The sequence below is a fragment of the Lissotriton helveticus genome, chromosome 6, assembly GCF_964261635.1.
Source record: "Lissotriton helveticus chromosome 6, aLisHel1.1, whole genome shotgun sequence".
Taxonomy (NCBI): Eukaryota; Metazoa; Chordata; class Amphibia; order Caudata; family Salamandridae; genus Lissotriton; species Lissotriton helveticus.
The window spans coordinates 2076461713-2076488345 of record NC_136067.1 but is presented as its reverse complement, the minus strand read 5'-3'; positions in this window follow the sequence as shown (position 1 = coordinate 2076488345).

Sequence of the window (26633 nt, the reverse complement as noted above, 5' to 3'; positions counted from 1 at the left end):
ACTACCATATTTTGGGATCACTGACAAAATATCGACCTAGAAAATATCCACCTACAGGAATATCGATGCAGAAATATCGAAGGCAAGAATATCGACATCCTATCTACAACATGGTAAGTACAAAAATATCGAAAAAAAATATCGTTTTTTTCTGTAAAAATATAAATGTAAAATAAAGTAAATAATACTAATAAATAAAATAAACAGAGTTAAAAATATCTAATAAAGTGTAAAATTCATAAATAATACATATATAATAATAATACATTAATTAAACATATACAGAAAATATATAATATATACATACTTAACAATAAGTTGTAATAATTATTTTAATAATGTATGAAAAAATAAAAAATATTATAAATGACAAACACATTTACAAACATAAAACAAAAACATAAATAAAAAGTAAAGAATTATGTTTAATAAATTAAAAAATATATATACTTTTAGTATTTTTAACATTAATTATATACTACATTATCTAAATTTATACAAAATGAAATAGCTAAATAAATAAAAATACTATTCAAAATCCATAAGTAAAAAAACACAGTAATAAAAATATTGGATAGCATAGAACTTAAAATTACCATTCCCACTCCAGCGAGCACAACAGTAGAGAAACCTTTGGATAGCGTAGGGGTAAAAATTACTATTCCAACTCCAGAGAGTGCAACAGTAGGGAAAACGTTGGATAGCGTAGGGGTAAAAATTACTATTCCAACTCCAGAGAGTGCAACAGTAGGGAAAGCGTTGGGTAGCGTAGGGGTAAAAATTACTATTCCCACTTCAGAGAGTGCAAAAGTAGGGAAAGTGTTGGAAAGCGTAGGGGTATAAATTACTATTCCAACTCCAGAGAGTGCAACAGTAGGGAAAACGTTGGATAGCGTAGGGGTAAACATTACTATTCCCCCTCCAGAGAGTGCAACAGTAGGGAAAACGTTGGATAGAGTAGGGGTAAAAATTACTATTCCCACTCCAGAGAGTGCAACAGTAGGGAAAGCGTTGGATAGCGTAGGGGTAAAAATTACTATTCCAACTCCAGAGAGTGCAACAGTAGGGAAAACATTGGATAGCATAGGGGTAAAAATTACTATTCCAACTCCAAACAGAGCAACAGTAGGGAAAGTGTTGGATAGCGTAGGGTGAAAAATTACTATTCCAACTCCAGAGAGTGCAACAGTAGGGAAAGCGTTGGATAGCGTGGTGGTAAAAATTACTATTACAACTCCAAAGAGTGCAACAGTAGGGAAAACGTTGGATAGCGTTGGGGTAAAAATTACTATTCCCACTCCAAAGAGTGCAAAAGTAAGGAAAGCGTTGGATAGCGTAGGGGTAAAAATTACTATTCCAACTCCAGAGAGTGCAACAGTAGGGAAAACATTGGATAGCGTAGGGGTAAAAATTACTATTCCAACTCCAGAGAGTGCAACAGTAGGGAAAGCGTTGGATAGCGTAGGGGTAAAAATTACTATTCCCACTCCAGAGAGTGCAAAAGTAGGGAAAGCGTTGGAAAGCGTAGGGGTAAAAATTACTATTCCAACTCCAGAGAGTGCAACAGTAGGGAAAACGTTGGATAGCGTAGGGGTAAACATTACTATTCCCACTCTAGAGAGTGCAACAGTAGGGAAAACGTTGGATACTGTAGGGGTAAAAATTACTATTCCAACTCCAAACAGCGCAACAGTAGGGAAAGCGTTGGATAGCGTAGGGGTAAAAATTACTATTCCCACTCCAGAGAGTGCAAAAGTAGGGAAAGCGTTGGAAAGCGTAGGGGTAAAAATTACTATTCCAACTCCAGAGAGTGCAACAGTAGGGAAAACGTTGGATAGCGTAGGGGTAAACATTACTATTCCCACTCTAGAGAGTGCAACAGTAGGGAAAACGTTGGATAGCGTAGGGGTAAACATTACTATTCCCACTCTAGAGAGTGCAACAGTAGGGAAAACGTTGGATAGCGTAGGGGTAAAAATTACTATTCCAACTCTAAACAGTGCAACAGTAGGGAAAGCGTTGGATAGCGTAAGGGTAAAAATTACTATTCCAACACCAGAGAGTGCAACAGTAGGGAAAGCGTTGGATAGCGTAGGGGTAAAAATTACTATTCCCACTCCATAGAGTGCAACAGTAGGGAAAGCGTTGGATAGCGTAGGGGTAAAAATTATTATTCCCACTCCAGAGAGTGCAACAGTAGGCAAAGCATTGGATAGCGTAGGGGTAAAAATTACTATTCCCACTCCAGAGAGTGCAACAGCAGGGAAAGCATTGGATAGTGAGAAGTTAAATATAACATATTTATAAATAATTGTTGTAAATAAAATAATTAAAAAATTTATTTTTAAATAAATCTACATCATTTGCAAATACCCATTAATAATTACTAAAAACATAATTACAATTGAATAATTAATTAACAATAAATGAACAATAAATACAAATACATAATAATTATTAAATACCAAACAATAAATATTGAACACTAAAATATTTTTCAAAACAAAAAACATAATAATAATTAAAAATAGATTACAAATAAAACAATAGTAAAAAAGAAATGTATTTTTAAATAAAAATATTTTTTATGACAAATGTATTACCAATTAATAAAATAAATTTCCAATTAATAAAAATTAATTAACAATTAAAAATATCAATTACCAATTCTCAAAAATGAATTACCAATTAAAAAAATGAATTACCAATTAAAAAATGTAATTGCCAATTACAAACCTTAATTATCAATTACAAAAATGAATTGCCAATTAAAAAATGTAATTAGAAGAGTGGTTGGCCTCATCGCTGGTATACGACTGATTGCTGGGGGAAGCCTGAACGCACCTTGGACTCCTGGGGTGCCGGAGACAGGGCACTGGTGACGAATACAGCGGCACCCACAGCGGGGGACTTTGCAAACAGCCTAAGATGACGAGAGGTGGGAGTGGTGGCGCAGTCACGAAACATGGACCCATTGACAAATACACGGGACAGGGTGGAGGAGCCGGGGCGGCCAGGGGCCCCCCCAATCCGGGGCCTGATAATGCGGTGCTGATGGCAGCCATAACTCAATCTAGGGACATGTTAGATGCGAAGATCGGGGCTGTGGGTGCGGATGTTATCCTCCTGCGTCAGGGCTTGCGCACCGCCGTGGCCCGCTTTACAGAGGTGGAAACAAGGATCTCTGGAGTGGAGGACGATATGGTGACCTTGAAACGCAAGGTCGCAACCATGGAAAGTATCCCGAAAAACCTGGCTCTCCGAGCAGAGGATGCGGAAGGGCGGGCCCGGCGGAACAACCTACGCTTTGTTGGACTCCCGGAAGGCTGCGAGAAGGGCAACATAGAGAAATTCTTGGCCCAATGCCTGGAGAGCTGGCTCCCCCTGGACTCCCTCTCAAGATGCTTTGTGATAGAGCGGGCACACAGGGCTCTGATCCAGAAGCCTCCCATGGGGTCCCGTCCTCGGCCGGTGATAGCTAAGCTGCTGAACTATCATGATCGAGATGTCATCCTGCAGCAGGCGCAGGCAAAGGAGCCTCTAATGTATGACAATCAGCGGATTCTTATCTTTCCTGACTATACGAGACTTGTGCAACAGCAACGGCAGCCCTTTATGGCGGCGAAGGCGCGACTCAGGGACCTCAAGCTGCCATATGCACTGCTCCATCCAGCCCTTATGAGGGTGGTCTTTCAATCCCGTACCCATTTCTTTGATACCCCGGAAGATGTATTTCAATGGACTGATGAGATAGTAAAGGTTAGGGCGCATACCCCGCCGGGCCTTGACTCTGACACTTCACAAAATGAGGCCCGCTCACAGACGGCTCGGGGGCCGAAAGGGAGTAGGAATTGGAGGTCCAGATCTAGGAAACGCTCCAACTCAGGGGGGCCGCCGGGGCTGCCGGGGGCACGCCTGAATCCCAGATGGTGGAACCCTGCGCTTTGGACACACAGCCGGAGGAACGCTAGACATTGCCGCGATCTGCTGTGCTTGGCCAGTCTGAGGCGCCGTTGTGACGCAGCTCCTGGGGAGATCGTGACATATGTAACTTCTGGCTAAAGTGCTTGAGAATTTCATTGCTTGTAGGGTGGTGGGGTGGGGGAGGACGTGTGGGGGCGGGACCATTTTCCCCATTTGCTTAGGGTCTGTTAGGGGGGAGTTGGGTATATGGGTAGGTTGACGGGGATCCATTGGTGTGGCTGTGCTCTGGGCTCCCGTTTGGGGCCGAGGGTTGTCTATACCGCGACAGGTACTTCAGTGTTTTTGAGGTATGGGGGGGCTGGGGATTGGGTGGGCAGTTTAATGGGTTGCAGGGGGGATTTGTGGGAGTTCGATCGCATGACAGTAAGGGGGTCTCCAATGTTCCTTTGTACTTATTTTCGTGGCCCGCCATGGGGCGATTTCCCTTCCTGGGTTCTGAATGGCGACTGCTGGGTTGAAGGTCTCGGGTCCTAGAGCATCCCTCCGGGTCCTGAGCTGGAATGTGAGGGGTATGCTGGACAAGATTAAGAGGGGCAGTCCTACGGCAGGCAAAAAGAGAATGCGCTGATGTCCTGTTTTTGCAGGAAACTCACCTGTTGGGCAAAAAATTCCTCTGCTTACAGCGCTTTGGCTATCAGCAGGTCTATCATGCAGGCTCTGTTAGGGGATCCCGGGGGGTAGCTATTCTAGTCCACCGTAGGCTCTCATATGTTCACTCCACTCAGTGGGTTGATACGCAGGGCAGGTACATATTCATTAGGGGTATGGTGGGAGAAGAGTCCCTGGTACTGGGTAGTGTGTATGCCCCGCCCCCGCTACAGTGGTCATTAGTGGAGCAGTTGTTCACAATCTGGGTTGATATCCCCGAGATGCCGGCGATAGTTGGGGGGGACTGGAATGAAGTCATGGATATGCTGTTGGATAGATGCAGGCCCGGTGGTGACCAGCTGACTGGTGGGGCCACTAAACTGGGGGATTTAGTACGAGGTCTAGACTGGGTGGACACATGGCGATACTTGCATGCACGCGGGCAGGAATACACATACATTTTGGCAGTCCACAAATCCTTCTCTAGGCTGGATTATATATTTGTCCCCCATTCGGTTATTGGTAGGGTGGAGTCAGCAACCGTGCTGTCCAGGGGGCTCTCAGATCATTCCCCCGTGGCCATAGACTGCCCTTGATAGGGGGCGGCAGCCGTTTCGATGGCGCCTCTCTACATGGCATCTCCAGAACGAGGACTATAAGAGGCATATGAGGGAAGCCATAGCACACTATTGGGTGGAGAATGCAGGATCTGTCTCGGAGGACGGTACTATGTGGGAGGCTTTGAAGCCCACGCTCCGGGGAGTGGATATTGCGTGGTATGCGGCGGCGCGCCGGTGGCGGAAGGCAGATTTGATCCGAGCGGCGGCAGATGTCGAGGCCCTGGAGAGCCGCTGTAGCATATGTGGAGATAGCCAAGCAGTGGGGCAGCTCCTCTTGGCGCAGCAATCCTATGCGTCAATATTGTTGGATGAGGCGCGGCAGGTGTGGCTGGCGACGCGTAGTAGAATCTATCAGTGGGGAGATAAGTCCGGGACGATGTTGCACCGCCTCTGCCAGAATACGTTTCAGGTGCAGGCCTTACCGGGACTCCTAGATGCGGCGGGAAGTCCGATCGCAGACCCGCGGGAACTAGCAGAGAGCTTCGCGGTGTATTACGCGGCCCAATATGCTCCGAATGAGTGTCTGCCGGCGGACATGGTGGGCAAATTTATTGCAGACTTGCCGCCGCGGGCGGTGTCGGATGACGTATGTGACTGTCTGGAGCTCCCTCTCACTGCGGAGGAGCTGGGTCAAGCGCTGGGGGAGCTTAACACTGGGAAAGCCCCTGGGCCCAATGGGTTCCCTAGCAAATTTTTTAAGAAATATCACTTACAGTTAGGCGCCCACTACAGAGCTGCTCTGGAGGAGGCGAGGGAGAGAGGTACCCTCCCGGCAGATTGGTGACATGCAGAGGTGGTGGTATTCAATAAACCGGGCAGGCCTCCGGAACAGCACGCGTCGTACCGCCCCATATCTCTCCTAAATATTGAGGCTAAGATTCTGGCTAAAGCACTAGCTAACCGGCTCCTACCTCATATTATGGGGCTTGTTCACCCAGATCAGGCCGGGTTTATGCCTAGTAGGGCAACTAGACATAATATACGAAGGGCACATAACGCGGTGGCGGCTATTCAAGACACTGGAGTCCAAGCGGCACTCCTTCTGGCGGACATCGACAGAGCCTTTGACTCCCTGAGCTGGACTTATTTATTGGCGCTTTTGCCTTGGCTTAACCTGGGCCTCACTTTTTGTCCTATTTGAGACTCTTGTATACGGACTTGACGGCGTCAGTCAGGGTTGCAGGGGCCGTCTCTTCCAAATTCTCCATTGCGCGCGGTACGCGTCAGGGGTGCCCCCTTTCCCCATACCTGTTTGCCCTGGCGATGGAGCCGCTGGCGGCTTGGGTGTGGTTAGATGCGCAGCTTCACGGTTTCGTTTGGGAGCGAGGCCTGACCGACAAGATTGCTTTTTATGCCGATGATGTCTTGTTCTTTCTCAAGCAGCTGGATAGGTCGGGAACGCGCCTACTAGAAATTATGCAGATATTCGGCGAGACCTGGGGTCTCTACTTAAATCCTCGTAAAGTGATCCTATGGGTGCTGGGGGACGGGCCAGGTGTCGGGGATTGGGCTTCTACGCTGCAAACGGCGGTGGGAGGTGTTAAGTATTTTGGGGTGTTCGTCTCCGCGAGTCCTCCGCTCGGAGATGAAGACGTGGTCCAGAATTCCCCTTACTATTTATGGCAGATCAGCCATATTTAAAATGGTGGCTCTCCCCCGGTTACTTTATCAATTGCAAAATCACCCATACCCGATCTCGCCCCAGTGGTTCCGACAAGGCGATTCAGCACTAGAACAGTATTTATGGGCCGGGGGAATGGTACGGGTGGCGCTGCGCACCTGTTTTCTGTCCACCTATGTTGGGGGTTTGGCAACCTCCGATATATTGTCGTACTACCAGGTCTCTCAACTTCTGGTTCTAAATGAATGGTGGTATGGAGATAGGGGGGATCCGGCATTCGCCCTGGAGAGACATCTTATAGGCTCCAATACCTTACATACGGTCCTCTATGCGACGCGGCTGAGGAGGGGACTGCCGCCAGCCACCCAAGTAGTTTTTTAAGTTTGGAGACAGGCTCTACGTCGCATGGGATGGTGGGATAGGCTGACGCAAGAGACCCCGCTGTGGCACAACGGCCCTCTGCCTGCTCTGGCATCCCTCCAAGGTTTTTGGGGCTGGGATGCCATCGGCATCTCGTCCCTGGGAGATGTGATGTCAGGGACGACGCTCAAATTCTTCCAGGATTTGCGAGGGGAGTATGATATGCCCCAGTCCCAATTCTTTAGGTACCTACAGTTCCGCCATGCCATCAAGCCGAGTCTTGAGGGTCTGGATTCCCTGCCGGAGATAGTCCACTGGAGGCCAAGGTTTTTATGGGGGATCTGGTGGACAAAAAGATCTCCCGTATTTATTGCACGCTAGTAATACATTGTTCAACGACACTTCAGAAGCTTCGGGAGTCGTGGGAGCGAGATGTAGGGGCACTTGAAGAGGAGGATTGGAGGGAGGCGCTAGAGGCCCCAAGAGGCACGGACATAGCGATAAGGCTGTGACTAATCCAATTTAAATATTTACATAGAGTGTACTTTACAAGGGAAGGGTTGTGGCGGGCTGGCCTCATTGCATCCCCAGACTGTCTCAGGTGTGGTAAGGAGATGGGAACACTGATCCATACGGTTTGTAGCTGTAGTGCACTGGTGAGATTCTGGACTGGGGTGTGGAACTGTTTGGCCGAGGTATTGGGGTGGGAACTTCCTCGCACACCACATTTAGGATTGCTACACATCTTGGAAGGGGTGGGGGGTAACATATATAGGAGGCACCTATTGCTGCTGGGTCTCACCCTCGCCAAAAGGGATATAGCCAAGGCGTGGAAGGACCCCCCGCCCTCCCTCAGTTTTGGTGTGGAAGAAGGGCCTTGATTTTTGTATGGGGCTGGAACAGCCAATCTTTGTGGCCTGTGGGTGCCCGCGACAGCACTATAAGATATGGAAGAGGGGGGCAGAGTATCGGGGCCTTTGGCTGGAGCCCCCAATAGACCGGGAGATGGATCAGGAGATAGGATAGAAGGGTCATGAGGAAGAAGTACACATGCTATTGGACTGTGATTTATATTGGAGAAACTGGGAAGTGCTGTCGTGCGATCGGGATGGGTGGGATCCGGGTGGGGGAGTTGGGAGGGGTCGGGGGAGGGAGCAGGAGGGGGGGTGGATGGTTGATAAGTTTGATGAAACATTTGATTCTAAAATGCTGTATAGATTGCCGATTTCGTGATGCTTCATATTTGATGTGCAGTTAACTTCCGTGTGCGAGGGGCTGCTTTAAATGTGCGATCTATCAATAAAATCTGTTTTAAAAAAAAAAAGAACTCACATATACATGATTTCTCTTCTGGCCTTACAGTTGAGCAGGGCAGTAAGATAAGGCTGGGGTTTATTTATTAAATATGAATCATTCAGCGGTATCTGGAAAGGTGATGTTTTTAATATTGCCTGATCTTGCTGATTAGAAACTTGTTGGACTTGTGTGTTGATGCGCGTTTTCCAGGTGGTATAGGAAATGCAAGGAAGAGCAAGTGCTGATTTGTTTATTTCAACGGAATCCATGGCTTTCGGTATGCTGGGGAACCAGTTTTTTCAAATATATCTCGGAGGCAGCTTTCTAAAGAATCCCCCTGGGATTTCAAGATTGGAATGTACTATTTTAAAAAGTCGGCCTCAAGGGTTAGTGATTGTTTCACTAACCCGAACCCCAGTCTAAGTCTCGCCCTTGAAAGATGTTTTGGTAGTTGAAAGATTCTTTTGTAGGCCACACACTGAGCCCGCCTTAAGGCTTCGAAACAAGTACCCGGAAATGCTTGGTGCCCGTACGAGAGTGCTGGGAGAAGTCGGGCTTGAATTACCTTTCTTATGGCCTCTGCTGACGGGCTAGCTAGCTTGTTGTTCAATTTTGTTAAGCCATACGTTATAGCCGTCAATTTCCAATCCTTTTTCTGTGCAGTATGTTTTGCTGTTTCTGTGAACCATATACCCAAGTACTTATATTTCTACACTGTGGTAATTGTCCTGAGGCCAATTGTGCATGTAGTACATTTTGTGTGTTTTAGCCGGCCTATTACTATTATCTTGGTTTTATCTGGATTGATGGTAAGGTAGTTGGATGTACAGTATTCATGAAAACTGGTCAGTGCTCATTGGAGGCCCACCTCAGTATGATCCATGATGACTATGTCATCTGCATACTGAAGAATATGTAGAGGGCAATTTCCTAGTCGGGGAGGAGCCAGGCATCTGTTGACAAGAGCTTTTCCCAGATTAGCAGTATGCATTAAAGGGTCTTCTTTCTCCCCAATTTCCAAATGGGTGCTACAGTGAAAAATCTCCAAAGTGAAACCCTCAAACCACATTCAGGATACCATTCCAGGTTCTACCAGCAAATCTCTTGCCATACACCTACTCCCCACATGTACCAATACGGTCACCTCCTCTCTCCAACAGGGCCTATTTCCAAAATGACTAAAAGTGGGTCAAGTCTGTCCTCTACCGAAAAAACAATCTCTCGATCCAGAGAACCTAAACAACTACTGCTCAGTGTCCGCACTCCCCTTTTTAGGAAAAGTAATTGAAAGTTGCGGTGCGTCCCAACTTCCTTCACACGTTTGAAGAAACAACCTCCTAGACACTCTCCAATCAAGTTTCTGCCAGGGCCACGGTACATAAACTGTGATCCTCAAAATTGTCCAATACTCTTAGAATCCTGGACTCTGATAACTCTTGCCTCCTAGTCTTCCTGGACTTGTCTGCTGCATTCGACAATATCAACCATCTGCGCCTTCTCTGCACTCTTGAACACCACATGGGATGTCAAGGCACAGGCCTCAACTGGTTCTTCTCATACCTAACGAGCCATTGACAAATTATGCAAATGGGCAACTCAATCTTGTGACCAGTTAGTGTACATCAAGGAGTCCCTCAAGGCTCGATCCTCTACCCATCCCCTCTTTAACCTCTACCTAGAACCACTATGTGTGATTCCTAGAAAATCTGGGATTCTCTTCCACTTCTATGTCATTGACACTCAAATATACATGAGAATCTCATCCCCTGAATACATTGCCCTCCTTTTATACATGCTCCTAAAGATTCAAAACGTGATGTCTAACCACGATCCAAAACTAAACCCAACTAAAACAGAATTTCTCTTGATTTCTCCTCTGAAAGCAAAAACCCCATTCCAGGAATGGCTGGCTATCTTGCCCACCCTAGATGGCTGCCCTGCCATTGACCAGACTGCTACATCACTTGGTATGACCTTTGATAATACTCTCAATCTTCATAGACACATCATAGCCATGTCCAAAAGCACTCAACTCCATGTTAGGCAGCTTTGGTACATGAGACAATTGATCCCAGGACAAAACCTCAAAACAGGGGTGCAGTCTCTTGTTCTCTGTAGACTAGTCTCTCAGGCGTTCCCAAAGTTCACCTAGGACCACTGAGAGCAACACTACATGCAGCAGCTTGATTGTTTTAGGTCTCACCCTGCCCTGCTTACCCTCTAACATTTTCCCATTGAAGTGCGGGCCCAATTCAAAACAGCCTGCATTGCCCACTGAGTGCTGCACTACTCTTCACCCTCCTCTCGAACGAGAAACTGAAACTCTGGAGCAAATAGGGGTTCCAGAAATTTCTAATCCCTTCTCCAGGAACACCCACCTTCATTCAAGGACGGTGCATGTGCCAGTCAAAGTGCATAGTGCCACAAGAATCTGGAACTCCCTACCTTCCTCCCCCTGCCTAACCACCTTCCTTGTCACCTTCAAAAAGAACCGCAAGGGAGGAGGAGCTACGCGCGCATCCGAGATGGCCGCGTGAGCACAGGGCTCCCGAGGACCCTCGCTGCCTCCCGCATTTATCCTGGATAATATCCTGCTTTGATGGAAGATGATTGAAGACACAACGCGGCTGATGTACTAGCAGGTTTTTGGGTCGGAATCGGATGCGGGGTCCCCGAGTTCTGCCGTCTTGAAATTTGTGGCCTTCTCCATGGAACAGCCTGGACTTTGAGTTGTAGCAGTGCCCAGGTCGTAATTTAACAACGGCTTGAGGGGATCAGACCACAGCCTCACTTCACTTTCGGTTTAGTTTCTCCAGCGCACTGTCTCCTATCTGCGGTGTGTCTGTTGATCGGACGAACTCCGATGCCAGCTCATTGAGCTTCGAGCTCACGACGGTTTGGCTGTGGACTCAAATTGGCCCTACTTCGCCTCCTGTATTCTTTTGCGTGAATTTTTAGGAGCCATTTGGACCAGATCCCAAGCCTCCCTCCGGGGCACCCGACTCGCCATGACGGGCAAGCCCGAGGGTGAAAAATGGAAAGTCAAGACCACTATCCGTGGAGGCTGAACCCAGACGAATGTCATGGATCGCTACACACTTTCTAAAGGATCCCCTGGTGGCGCACCTAAGCCCCGGGAGGAGGCTGCAGATGATTCTGCTGTCTTGGTGGAATTAACGCTACAGGACGTGATGGGCGCCATTGCTGGTATTCAGTCTTCTATAGGCCAACAGTATGAAGCCCTGGCTCTGAAGTTGGACACGGTGGCTATTGATGTCAACCTCCTTCGAACTGATTTGGCCAAGACGAATGAGAAGGTGAAGTCATTGGACCTGAAGACATCCAGCCTTACCACGGATGTGTCCGACTTGCAAACAGAAATGTGCAACCTTAGATCTGCTAATTACTTTTTTGCTCGTCGCTTGGAGGATTTTGAAGGCCGTGCACGGCGCAACAACGTGCGTATTATTGGGGTCCCGGAAGATTCTAGTTCACTCGCCACTGATCTTCTTAATCACCTTGCACCCAAGGGCCTGAGCAAATTCTTTGCCATCGAACGTGCGCATAGAGTGCCAGGGGGACAGGCGAAGCCCGGTTTTCCCCCCCGTCCGATCATTGCACGGATCTTCAACTTCAGAGATTGGCCCGGGGTATATCAGACCATTCCCCCATTTGTTTTCATTTTAATCTCAAAACCGGCGCCGAAGGAAGGGTGGCCCCGATTAACCCCTGGTATCTTCTTAACCCTAAGACTCGCACTGAATTGATTAAATCATTTGATCTGTATTTTACAGAGAATGCTGGTTCTGTATCCTCGCCTGTTTCGTTATGGGAAGCTTTTAAAACTGTCATCAGGGGACAGGCATTGTCTTTGGTGGGGTGTGCTAAGAAATGTAAGAATGAGGCAATTGTTCAGCTCGAGACTGAAATCACAGACCTGGAGACTGCATTGGAGCGAGAGATGTCTCGAGAAGCATTACATGTCCTCCGCCTTAAACAATTAGAATATAAAAATGTGGTTACTGATGCGGCAAAGATGATGAGTAGGGAACAGCAGGGACGGCTATATGATGTGGGTGATAAAGCAGGAAAACTGATTGCCTGGCTGGACAGACGGGACAGAGCGAGTCGAGTGGTTCCGGCAATTGAGACATGCACACAAGGGCCTGAGCAAATTCTTTGCCATCGAACGTGCGCATAGAGTGCCAGGGGGACAGGCGAAGCCCGGTTTTCCCCCCCGTCCGATCATTGCACGGATCTTCAACTTCAGAGATTGCAACGCCATTCTGCAGGCGGCACGGACAAGTGGCCCTACGCAGTTCGAGAACGCTGCTGTGAACTTTTATCCGGACTTTTCTCAATCGGTCCAGAAACAACGACTGGGATTTCAAGGGGTGAAACGGCGACTAAGAGACATGGAACTAAAATACGCCATGTTGTTCCCGGCCCGACTGCGTGTTGAATATGACAATCGAACATTCTTCTTTGTCAGGCCTGAGGAAGCGAGTGATTGGATGGACACTTTGCCGGCTCGCCGTGCTGGCCAGGAACATGCTTGTGGTGCTGAGGGGGGACTGATGGACCAAGAATGATTATGGTGCATGTGTCCGGAACACTATTTAACGTGTCCAGCTGAGGCTCACTGACTTCTTTGATCATTCCGTTCGTATCTTGGGAGGTAGCGGGGATGGCGGGACCCCTTTCCTCCTCTGGGGTTTTCTTTGTGTAGATTAGTTCTTTTTTGTAATTGTTCGGCCGACAGGCACACTGCAAGTGGGGTGGCTTTTGAGTCGGTGCAGGGGTGCAGGGTGGGGGGGAGTTGTGTTGGGAACCTTGGGGGGGGGCATGTTTTGGGATTGTTTGTTTTTTCTTTTTCAAGGCAAGGTACTTTCATTATCTTTGACATCGGTGTGATGCTCGTTTTGCGTTGGGAGTTCACTTCGGATCTGGATGGGGGTAGAGGGTTGAGGGTATTATGCTGGAATGTGAATGGGTTGGGTGATCGGATAAAGAGAGGGGTGGTTATGCAGTTGTTGCGGCGCCTTTCGCCTGATGTTGTTTTGCTACTTGAGACGCACTTGATAGGAAATACTTGTCCCGCTCTTAATAGACGGGGTTATCGTCTTGCTGCCCATTCTGGATTTACATCTAGTTCTAGAGGAGTGGGTATTTTGCTTAGGGTTTCCCTCCCCCTCGAGGTTGACGATGTGATCCTTGATGCCAGAGGTCGATATGTTGCACTTGTTGGGCGGTGGGAGGGAAAACCAATTTCGTTGGTGTCGGTGTATGTCCCTCCGGGCTTAGAATTCACGACATTCACGGACCTGGGGCGGATGGTTCTGGGTCTCCCCGAGGGTGTTTTGATACTGGGTGGTGATTTTAACTCCGTCATTTCTGGCAGAATAGACCGCTATCCGCCCCGAGATCTTCCTGCTGCGCAATCCTGGTTGGGTGACTTCCTGGAAACATTGGGACTTATAGATTGTTGGAGATTAATGCATCCAGAGTAAACACAGTTTACTTTCCACTCGGGAGCTCATGGTAGTCTTTCTAGATTGGATTATATCCTGATACCAGCTGCCCTGTCCCCCTCAATTGGAGAAGTTAGACACTTGGCCCGGGGTATATCAGACCATTCCCCCATTTGTTTTCATTTTAATCTCAAAACCGGCGCCGAAGGAAGGGTGGCCCCGATTAACCCCTGGTATCTTCTTAACCCTAAGACTCGCACTGAATTGATTAAATCATTTGATCTGTATTTTACAGAGAATGCTGGTTCTGTATCCTCGCCTGTTTCGTTATGGGAAGCTTTTAAAACTGTCATCAGGGGACAGGCATTGTCTTTGGTGGGGTGTGCTAAGAAATGTAAGAATGAGGCAATTGTTCAGCTCGAGACTGAAATCACAGACCTGGAGACTGCATTGGAGCGAGAGATGTCTCGAGAAGCATTACATGTCCTCCGCCTTAAACAATTAGAATATAAAAATGTGGTTACTGATGCGGCAAAGATGATGAGTAGGGAACAGCAGGGACGGCTATATGATGTGGGTGATAAAGCAGGAAAACTGATTGCCTGGCTGGACAGACGGGACAGAGCGAGTCGAGTGGTTCCGGCAATTGAGACATGTGATGGTGCCCGTGTGACGGACCCTGCTGAAATTGTTGAATGCTTTGCTGATTATTTTCGAAAGGTCTATACCTTGGTGTCCGACAGGCCCGAGGAGGATTCACAGTTGTTGCTTCGAGATATAGCACTTCCATGTTTGTCGGACTCGGATCGGGACTGTTTGGATGACACGCCCTCAATGGATGAGGTGGCTCTCGCGCTACGCTCCATTCGTTCTGGCAAGGCTCAGGGTCCCAATGGCCTTCCTATTGAACTGTATAAATTACGCCCCATATTTTATCTCCCTATCTCCGTGATATGTTTTTGGCTGTGCGGGACGGTGGCTCCCTCCCCAGAGATCAGCGTCTTGCTACCATTGTGGTGATCCATAAGGAGGGTAAACCACGGGATCGTTGCTCGTCTTATAGGCCCATTTCGCTATTAAATGCGGAGCCTAAGGTCCTCGCCAAACTGCTTGCTAATCGTCTGATTACGGTTATTAGCGACCTGATTCATCCGGATCAATCAGGTTTTATCCCGCACCGTAACACGGCATTAAATTTGCGACGTTTGCATGGTGTTCTCGCGAGGGCCCCGACGCTGCATGAACCGGCCATCTTGGCGTCCTTGGACGCCACGATGGCCTTCGACACGATCGAATGGTCTTATCTCTGGGCGGTACTCGCCAAATTTGGATTCGGCGCTGGTTTTATTGGTTGGGTCAAACTCCTGTATGAAACGCCACTGGCACAGGTTGTGGTTAATGGCCGTGTCTCCGTGCCTTTTACTCTTGGGAGGGGCACGCGGCAGGGTTGTCCGTTGTCCCCGCTCCTCTTTGCTTTGGCGTTGGAGCCACTCGCCGCTTGGCTACGGTGGGAACCTTCGATGAAGGGTATACGCTGGACGCCGGAATTTGAAGATCGCATTTCCTTATACGCGGATGATATTTTATTGTACCTCACATGTCCCCAAAAATCGCTCAACGTATTGTTTGACGTCCTTAACTCCTTCGGGAAGAACTCGGGCCTTATCATTAATTGGTCAAAATCCTATATTTATGTACTTGCAGGTGATGTCCCCCGTTTGCCGCGGGGCTGTCCCATCCAGTTGTCGCAGTCTGGTTTTAAGTACTTGGGTGTGTTTATCTCGTTGGATCCGGCGGTTCGCTATGAACGCAATTTACTCCCCCCACTCCAAAGGTTGCGCTCCGATGTAGCGCGTTGGCGTAAATTACCGTTATCTCCCCTAGGGCGTGCGGCCCTTTTTAAAATGATGTCCTTACCGCGGTTCCTATACGCACTTCAGAATAGTTTTGACGTCATCCCGTCGAAATATTTTCGGGAAGTAGAATCGTTGCAGAGGCAATTAATATGGGACGGACGTTCACGCATCGCTCTTCCAAAATTGACACTTCCCTGGTATGATGGCGGTATAGCACTCCCGGATTTTCGTAGGTATTATTGGGCCTCCCACCTTGCTGCCATCAACCACGGGATGTATGGCCCGGCGTTTAATCCAGCATTTGAAATGGATAAGTGGCTGCTCCCGGGTGGTGATTACTACAGGACGCTTTATTCGGGACCCTCGCGTTCGCAACTCTCGGGACCGGTTTCTGGCAGACGTGAGTCCCTTGCTCACTTTGCCACTGTATTCAAGCAAGCCGGTCTGAAGACGGCTGTAATGCCAGAAACATGTCCTCGGAAGCTTGTTTCCGGTCCAGGGAAGGCATGGCTTTGCAGTTCGGGCTGGACTGTTCCCATGAGGCAGAGGGTCAGACTGATTTGCATATAGCCATGTCTGAACTGGGGTGGCAGAGTGGGCTAAAGAACGGTGATGGATCAAACCCAGATCTTTTGACTGGGTGTGAGTGTTTGATTGGTTCAGATGCTCCGTCCATCACCACCCCCTTTTGTACCGCTTTGGCCGCCATAAGTGTGGCTGGGTATGCTCAGACGTGAGTCCCTTGCTCACTTTGCCACTGGGTTCAAGCAAGCCGGGCTGAAGACGGCTGTAATGCGAGAAACCGGTCCTCGGAAGCTTGTTTCCGGTCCAGGGAAGGCATGGCTTGGCAGTTCGGGCTGGACTGTTCCCATGAGGCACAGGGTCAGACTGATTTGCATATAGCCATGTCTGAACTGGGGTGGCAGAGTGGGCTAAAGAACGGTGATGGATCAAACCCAGATCTTTTGACTGGGTGTGAGTGTTTGATTGGTTCAGATGCTCCGTCCATCACCACCCCCTTTTGTACCGCTTTGGCCGCCATAAGTGTGGCGGGGTATGCTCAGACGTGAGTCCCTTGCTCACTTTGCCACTGGATTCAAGCAAGCCGGGCTGAAGACGGCTGAAATGCCAGAAACCAGTCCTCGGAAGCTTGTTTCCGGTCCAGGGAAGGCATGGCTTGGCAGTTCGGGCTGGACTGTTCCCATGAGGCACAGGGTCAGACTGATTTGCATATAGCCATGTCTGAACTGGGGTGGCAGAGTGGGCTAAAGAACGGTGATGGATCAAACCCAGATCTGTTGACTGGGTGTGAGTGTTTGATTGGTTCAGATGCTCCGTCCATCACCACCCCCTTTTGTACTCCTCTTCCTATTTGTCATTTCTTGTTTAATTGCAGTAGGTGGAGATCTCCGCCACAGATGCAGAGTCTCTGCCACCCTGAGTGAGAAGCTGTAACTCTGCACATGAGGCGGAGGCTCCTTATGCTAAATGGTGACACTTGTATTAGAAAAGACAGACATTTTAAGGAATGATAAAATGTAAGCAAGGATAGTTGATGGACCTAATATATGTGTGACTTACAATATATTTTAATGTTTGCCCTAAACCATGAATTTTGTGCCTAAGATATTGTGTTGTAATGTGCATCTGGGTAAGTGAGTCTGTGTTTTTGAACAGATAACAAATATTAAGTTTTTCAACTTGAGCTTAGAATGGAAGATAAATACATTATGTAATGTAAACAGTGATGTTTCAGGATGGGGATATGGACTTTATGTTTGAAGTTCAACATTCATCATTCACAACAGACTGTCAAACTGCATCAATTCCATATTGAAACTACCAACTTAAGAGAAATAAAAGTTGGCCAGCCAATTCCACACCTGCATACCCTGATCTCTATTCTTGGCCCCACCTTGGTTTCCTGGATGGGGATGTAGGTCAGGATGAACATCTATCTGTAAGCCGCGTCATATGGGTATGTTGTGCAACCCACAACAAGCTATAATTATCTTACATGCAACTTCTGGAGAGTATACCACATACCCTTTTATGGTCAAGATACCTGATTCATGCCTTAAAAGCAACTACAGTGCATTTAATAATAGCTTGTGTATGTATGTGTGCCCTATTGTACCTCCGATGAGAAACTGTGGTTGGGCAATAGTAAGATGTGGGAGAGAAAGCATATCCAACATCACCTGACAAAACAGGTCTCTATTCTAATGTTATTACATTATGCATGCCTACCTACATTCAGTGTGTGTCAGGGTCATGTGTGGAATGCGTTGTAGTCAATCTGCAATAGTGTTGAAATGGTTACCGAGGCTACAGTGCATGACCTGTATGAGGTGTGCTTACCTTCCAATATGGCACGTCGGAAGATTGTCCAGCAGCCAAACAACATGCAAAAGGTGACTGCTGTAAAATAAAGCTGTTATGTGTGCTTCCAGGAGGAGAGCATAACCATCTGTGAAGCAGCCTCCAGCATCATAGACAGCCTCCATGGTGCCAGAGTGCCAGCACTGTCTGTTACGATAAAGGTGGCTGCACAGTGAAGCAGCTGTCACACCAGGGAAGTGTGCAAAGTCAAACTATTTCAATTTCTAATATCCAACAATCCAGATTGCACCATTGCTAATTCCGAACACACTTTATAAGACTCTAGTCTTCCAAATCACAAATAAACTGAATCCTATAAATGTAAATTTTTTGCTCCATCTGTTCCAAAAGAATCAATAGTGACATCCAAACTCTTTACCAATTATTGGAACTACAACATTATTAAGCCTTCCAAGACCTTCATCTGGAGAATATAGTATCCCTATTTTGAAATTCACTTACAGTGGTTTTGGTTCCCCATGACATAACGCCTACAATAAATTGTGGGAAATATAAACATTCAGATTTCCAGGATCTTATAGTGAAAACATCCAGGTCCAGATTCACTAAACAATCATGCAATGCAGCTTAGCAAGTAGAGTTGCTGGGCTGATTTGACTGAATGACAGAGAGAAAAACGTGCCATATTTACTAAGATTTGGTGCCGGTCTGCTCTCTCCCTGCATTTGGTGTACTCTTGGCAGACATGCACCAACACAGACATTCTTGTGCCATAGTTGCAGGGTGTCTATAATGTGATAGGCATAGATTTTTTGACAAGTAGGAGCCCCTTATGCCATGACTATGCTATGAGGCATGTTGCTCATTATTTATCAATTCCTTGTTACACTTGTTATATTCCCCATATAGGCGCAGGTAAGGTTGTAACCTTTCACCTATATTCTTCCCTACATTACATACATACAGTTCTTAGGGACTGACCTTTTACCTAGATACAACACTGCATTCAGAACGCAGGTTTTCTCTAGTTTGAATCTCATACATTATGCATGATGTTTCTTGTAAATAATTTTGTCCACCCTAAGCGTGGAAGGGTATACTCAGATGTGAGTCCCTTGCTCATTGCACCATCAGGATTCAAGCAAGCCGGGCCGAAGACGGCTGTAATGCCAGAAACCGGTCCCCGGAAGCTTGTTTCCTTCCCAGTGTAAGAATTGGCTTTTGTAGTCTGGTCTGTCCTGTTCCCATGATGCACTGGGCCAGGGACAGACTAATTTGCATACAGCCAGGTTCTGAAACTGGGATGGTGCAATGAGCTAAAAAACGGTGTTGGATCTAGCCCTGATCTCTTGACTGGGTGAGAGTACTCTGCTTAATTCAGAGACTCTGTCCATCACCACCCCTTGTTGTAAATAATTTTGTCCACCCTAAGCGTGGAAGGGTATACTCAGATGTGAGTCCCTTGCTCATTGCACCATCAGGATTCAAGCAAGCCGGGCCGAAGACGGCTGTAATGCCAGAAACCGGTTCCCGGAAGCTTGTTTCCTTCCCAGTGTAAGAATTGGCTTTTGTAGTCTGGTCTTCCCTGTTCCCATGATGCACTGGGCCAGGGACAGACTAATTTGCATACAGCCAGGTTCTGAAACTGGGATGGTGCAATGAGCTAAAAAACGGTGTTGGATCTAGCCCTGATCTCTTGACTGGGTGAGAGTACTCTGCTTAATTCAGAGACTCTGTCCATCACCACCCCTTGTTGTAAATAATTTTGTCCACCCTAAGCGTGGAAGGGTATACTCAGATGTAAATGTAAATGTAAATGTAGTATACTTGTAAAGCGCACAGCTGCCCCAGCAACGGGGCGTCCCGGCGCTGTATAACTCTGGGGAACCCGTCCTGGCTTTCCCTGTGGGATGGTCCCTTGCTGGGAGTCCCCAAGGTGGAGCCAGGCATCCCCGGAATTGGTGGGGCCGTTGTGGAGATTAGGCAAGCTAATGCCCAGAGTTGCCGAGTGGAACCCCTGATTAGAGTAAGCACCGAAGCGAGAATTATCGAGTCCGCTAACCAAGGTCCACGACCCTGCCGCGTCGGGAATTGAACCCTGGTCCCGGGCTGACTTCTGCTCTCAGGCCTGCCGCCTCTAACCAGTGAGCCACACTACTCCACTAGATGTGAGTCCCTTGCTCATTGCACCATCAGGATTCAAGCAAGCCGGGCCGAAGACGGCTGTAATGCCAGAAACCGGTCCCCGGAAGCTTGTTTCCTTCCCAGTGTAAGAATTGGCTTTTGTAGTCTGGGATGGTGCAATGAGCTAAAAAACGGTGTTGGATCTAGCCCTGATCTCTTGACTGGGTGAGAGTACTCTGCTTAATTCAGAGACTCTGTCCATCACCACCCCTTGTTATAAACAATTTTGTCCACCCTAAGCGTGGAAGGGTATACTCAGATGTGAGTCCCTTGCTCATTGCACCATCAGGATTCAAGCAAGCCGGGCCGAAGACGGCTGTAATGCCAGAAACCGGTCCCCGGAAGCTTGTTTCCTTCCCAGTGTAAGAATTGGCTTTTGTAGTCTGGTCTGCCCTGTTCCCATGATGCACTGGGCCAGGGACAGACTAATTTGCATACAGCCAGGTTCTGAAACTGGGATGGTGCAATGAGCTAAAAAACGGTGTTGGATCTAGCCCTGATCTCTTGACTGGGTGAGAGTACTCTGCTTAATTCAGAGACTCTGTCCATCACCACCCCTTGTTGTAAATAATTTTGTCCACCCTAAGCGTGGAAGGGTATACTCAGATGTGAGTCCCTTGCTCATTGCACCATCAGGATTCAAGCAAGCCGGGCCGAAGACGGCTGTAATGCCAGAAACCGGTCTCCGGAAGCTTGTTTCCTTCCCAGTGTAAGAATTGGCTTTTGTAGTCTGGTCTGCCCTTTTCCCATGATGCACTGGGCCAGGGACAGACTAATTTGCATACAGCCAGGTTCTGAAACTGGGATGGTGCAATGAGCTAAAAAACGGTGTTGGATCTAGCCCTGATCTCTTGACTGGGTGAGAGTACTCTGCTTAATTCAGAGACTCTGTCCATCACCACCCCTTGTTGTAAATGATGTTTCTTGGAAGCACAGCAGGACTACCATCTCCTGTATAATATCTCTGTGTAATGTTCAGGCCCAACGTCATCCTTTAGGCTGACACAGTAACACAGCAAGGTAGGACCCCTGGGGAGACCTATGGGTATATATACATCAAATCTTGCTTAGAAGGACAGAGGAGATCAAGACTTCCTGGCTGACACACTGACCAGAGACACTGAGGTTCCTGCATGCAGACTCCCCAGCTCGCAGTGATCTAACATCCCTCAACTGGGGTGGTATGGTGAGCAAAAGAATGATGGATTTAACCCAGATCTCTTGACTGCGGGTGAATGATGTGTTCCACATTCCGTCCATCATGTGTGTGTCTTCTAATTATAAGTTGAGGCGTCATGTATTGCCCCTGATAAATAACATTACTATGGGGTACATTATTTATCGGGTGTGATGAAAAAAACCCATAGCAAGTTTATTGGGAATAACATGGGGATTTTGATGTTCAACGCACCAAAATCTGTATGAAGAGGTAAATACCATGTTTCCTCTCTTAAATTTTAGCAGGTTTAATCTGCCAAAATGTAATGGTTGAGTTATTTAATGCATGTGATAAATATCAGATGAGTTAAATACCTTCAAACTCATATTTCTAACCCATGTGTCAACAGGGGTTGACGCATGGGTCGGAATATTACAAGCAACTCGCAATCAGGCCCTTAGTGTAATATATCTATCTAGCTGTATCTATAGATAGATAGATAGGATAGATAGATAGATAGATAGATAGATAGATGGATAGATAGATAGATAGATAGATAGATAGATAGATAGATAGATAGATAGATAGATAGATAGATAGATAGATAGATAGATAGATAGATAGATAGATAGATAGATAGATAGATAGATAGATAGATAGATAGATAGATAGATAGATAGATAGATAGATAGATAGATAGATAGATAGATAGATCGGCAGATAGATAGATCCACAGATACATAGATAGATAGATAGATAGATAGATAGATAGATAGATAGATAGATAGATAGATAGATAGATAGATAGATAGATAGATAGATAGATAGATAGATAGATCGACAGATAGATAGATAGATAGATAGATAGATAGATAGATAGATAGATAGATAGATAGATAGATAGATAGATAGATAGATAGATAGATAGATAGATAGATAGATAGATAGATAGATAGATAGATAGATAGATAGATAGATAGATAGATAGATAGATAGATAGATAGATAGATAGATAGATAGATAGATAGATCGGCAGATAGATAGATAGATAGATAGATAGATAGATAGATAGATAGATAGATAGATAGATAGATAGATAGATAGATAGATAGATAGATAGATAGATAGATAGATAGATAGATAGATAGATAGATAGATACATAGATAGATAGATAGATAGATAGATAGATAGATAGATAGATAGATAGATAGATAGATAGATAGATAGATAGATAGATAGATAGATAGATAGATAGATAGATAGATCGGCAGATAGATAGATAGATAGATAGATAGATAGATAGATAGATAGATAGATAGATAGATAGATAGATAGCAGATTTTCAAAGTGTGAAAAGGTATTTACTGTAGCCTTACACTCAGCTTTCTTGCAGTTGTAGAGGAAGGGGGCTCCATAGGTGAGGTTCAAGAAATCCAAAAGATCTAAACTTGAGAGAAGCACATGGTAGCTAAGGTCCTGTTGGGACGTGAATGTTGGCAGAACATTAATGATCGTCTAGTGTGTTAAGAAGGACTGCCATTAAAAAACAGGAGGAGAGGTGTATTTTCCCTGTCTTAAGCAGATTGGGCAGCTCCTTTGTGCCTGTGGACGTGCTGGGTGTTGTGTGAGGTAAGTTCAGTAATGTGCATGTACAAAATGTATAACTTTTGTGAGATAAGCATAAGTATATTGTCAGAGTATCATAAGTAGGCTGCTACTTTAAAGTCAGAAAGGAAAATACCAACATATTTTCAGCTGCTGGAACGTCGTAGCAGGTGCAGTAGCATACTAAAAGTACTTGATTCCTCAATTGCGACCACCAGCAATCTCCTATTTCGTTACTAATGCCATATATTGAAAGGATTGATGTTAGCGGCTCACATTGGCTTATTCATGTTTTACATCACGACAACTAGTCCTGACCTCATTAGAGGAAAATAAAGTGACGCCATATCATGTATTTTCATAATATAAATAAAAATATTTGAAATAAACAAATATAGTAGCAGCATATTGGATTCAATAAACACAATACGAGGATAGTGTCCTTTACTCCTGCTACCCCCCTCTTCTGTCAGCAGAAGGCGCATTTGACAAAAAGGCCAGAGGAAGATTATCAGGAAAGAAAATGTTCATATATATGGACTGAAAATTCTTACTTAACTGTTTGGAACAATTGAAGAAACATGTGGGTCAACACAATTGTAATATGAATCAATGGGGCGGCAATGCTACAAAGAGATGTAGTTTAGAATGGAAAGAGGCAGTCCAACTACAGATTCAATCAATTCATGTGTATATTCAACTTAAAAAGTCAGAAAATACATTTCCAAAAATTAAATACAGATATTCAAATATTTCTTAGTACATGAATAAATCATGTTACTAAAACAGTACATTTCACATTTACAATAAATGCAATACCATTAATAGTCAGTATGGTGGCAGAAAAATAACAATTTGAAAGGAACAGGATTCTCTAAATCCAATAAGATAAAAAGCTGAGGACATATTATCAGAAACTCTTATTCATCTATGTCGAAATGACTTCATAGTTTTGAAAACACTTTTAATAAAGCAAGTTTCTGACAAAGCTGTTGTACGTTCATACTGAAGCCTGTCGGATAAAATCTATGTTTGTTGCTGTGGTGTTTCAGTCTAGTAACGTACATTTGGAAAGGAGGAACGATGCACTGGTGATGCTAGGATTGTTACATGGTGCTTTCCTTTATTCAGTTCCTAGGAATGTATGGAGTAGGATCTTGCACACGAAGACTGGAATTATCCAAGAAACTTTCCACACTTGAAATTTCACAAAACAATATATTGTTCACACACAGCAGGAATTATATTTAAAAAGAATTCTAGAAGAATACACATAAAGGTAAAATCACCATTTTGTGAAGCTATTTTTCAGCCACCTATATCTGAATGCCTTATAGCATATACCTATTTCTAATTACATTTTGCAAATATACTTTCTGTGTGGGGAGTATTTCATGATAACATATATATTGTTATATTTGCCTTCTTTTACATCTGTGAGATTGCCAGATGTCCAAAAATACTGAACTATATCCAAATCCACATATTGAACAAAGCCATTGCTCACTCCTACTTATGTCTTAACCCATTGAAAAGGGTCACTTTATAAGATTTAACAGGATGAGTCAGATTGTAAACTGCCACCATGAAAGGTAGCATGAAAAGGGGGGATTGCTTTGTTCAGAACATTGGTTGGAATAGTGTACCTGTCCCAGGGCACAAATAGGACAGATGAAGTTAATAGTTAGTTAAAGAAGAGAGAACACTGGAATTATTAATTAGTCACCTGTTCATGCATTTTTGCAAAGCCATAGTGATATCCTTGTTCCTCAGACTGTAAATGATGGGATTCCATAGTGGTGGTCCTATGGTGTAAAAAACAGCAATAATTTTGTCCTGATTTACAGAGCTGTGCTGCATAGGTTTCATGTACAAAAAAATAGCAGCACCATACATTAGAGAGATATTAATCAAGTGAGAAGTACAAGTGGAGAAAGCTTTCTTTCTTCCTTTTGAAGATTGGATTTTAAGGATCGCAGCAATTATGTTGATATAAGAGAGAAAAATAATAGTTAGCGGTATCACACCTGCAATTGCTGCAGCCGAGAGATTGATTGTCCGAGCAATGAAAGTGTCTGCACATGCCATCTTTATTAGAGTCAATACTTCACAAAAGAAATGGTTAAATACATTGCGACCACATAATGGCAACTGCAGTGCCGCGACTGTTACTGGGATTGGGAACAAGATGGCATTCACCCAGCAAGCAACCACTAATTTACTGCATGTTAATGAGTTCATTATGCTGGAATAATTCAATGGAAGGCAAATGGCCACATAGCGATCAAAAGCCATGACTGACAAAAGGGTACTCTCCACACATGCTAGCACTGTGTACGCAAACATCTGTGCTGCACATCCAGCGAAGCTGATGATCCATTTCTCCATAAAGAGATGAATCAACATATTGGGAACAAAGACAGATGAGTAAAGCATGTCCAGGAAGGAAAGGTTACTTATGAAGAAGTACATTGGTGTGTGAAGACGAGGGTCAAGGACACACACTGTGATCAGGATCATATTCCCACTGATAGTGAACAAATATACAATTAGAAATGTCACAAAGATGACTATCTTTACTTGTGGGTCATCAGTAAGTCCCAACATCAAAAAGCCGGTCACTTGGCTGCCATTCCATTTCTCCATTGTGTTCTTTTTTCCCTACCTATGAAAAGAAAACAAGGTAACTCTATGATCAGTACACCAAAAATGTGGTAACTATCCGTTGCCATTTAGTTCCTTATCACCCATGCCAAAATCCCACCACTCCATACCCTGTTTGTGTGGGGCAATATCAATAGAATGGTATGAGTGCAGAAAATGTATTCAATATAATCTGTTCTTTAAAAGCATATATACTTTACATCTAGTTTGTTTTGATTTATGAACCCAATGCATAATAGTGAGAGTGTATACTAATTTGCTTACATATCAGACGAGTTCCATTCAAGTTCCTGCATTCTGGTTTGCTAATAAACATAGGTTCATTATCATATAATCCTTTCACCAATGGGGTGTTTGGCATCTCCATGTAGAAGCATTAAAAAAATATTCGCTTTTTCAAGTACATGTGTTTTGTCTCTTTGTGGAACCACACAAAATATATGTTTCTTTTGGTATGTATGTATGTATGTATGTATTGTTGCAACTCCTGCATCAAACAAAGTACAGCCTGAAGATATCAGGAAAATTGTGGAGATATACTTTTCTTTGAAAAATATTTGATCAATATTTTATTGCACTTCTCATAAAGGGAAACATGAATCATGAACAACTAACAATAGAAATGTTGTCCTGAATGTCTGGAGCCTGTCAATATCCAAATATGTGAGTGTTATCCTATGAAATATAGTCTGAACAATTAATTACGTAATGTCAGTGCAGATCAGGAACTCACAGCAGTTTCACTGTTTATGTTGTCCTGTTATTGGTACTAAACTTGCATAGAATGTGGTGTAGTTATTCAGGCATGAACAAAGGCAGTACACCTTCAGAATGGGCAGAAGCAAAAGGCAGACTAATTATTTGAGGAAATAGAGGCAACA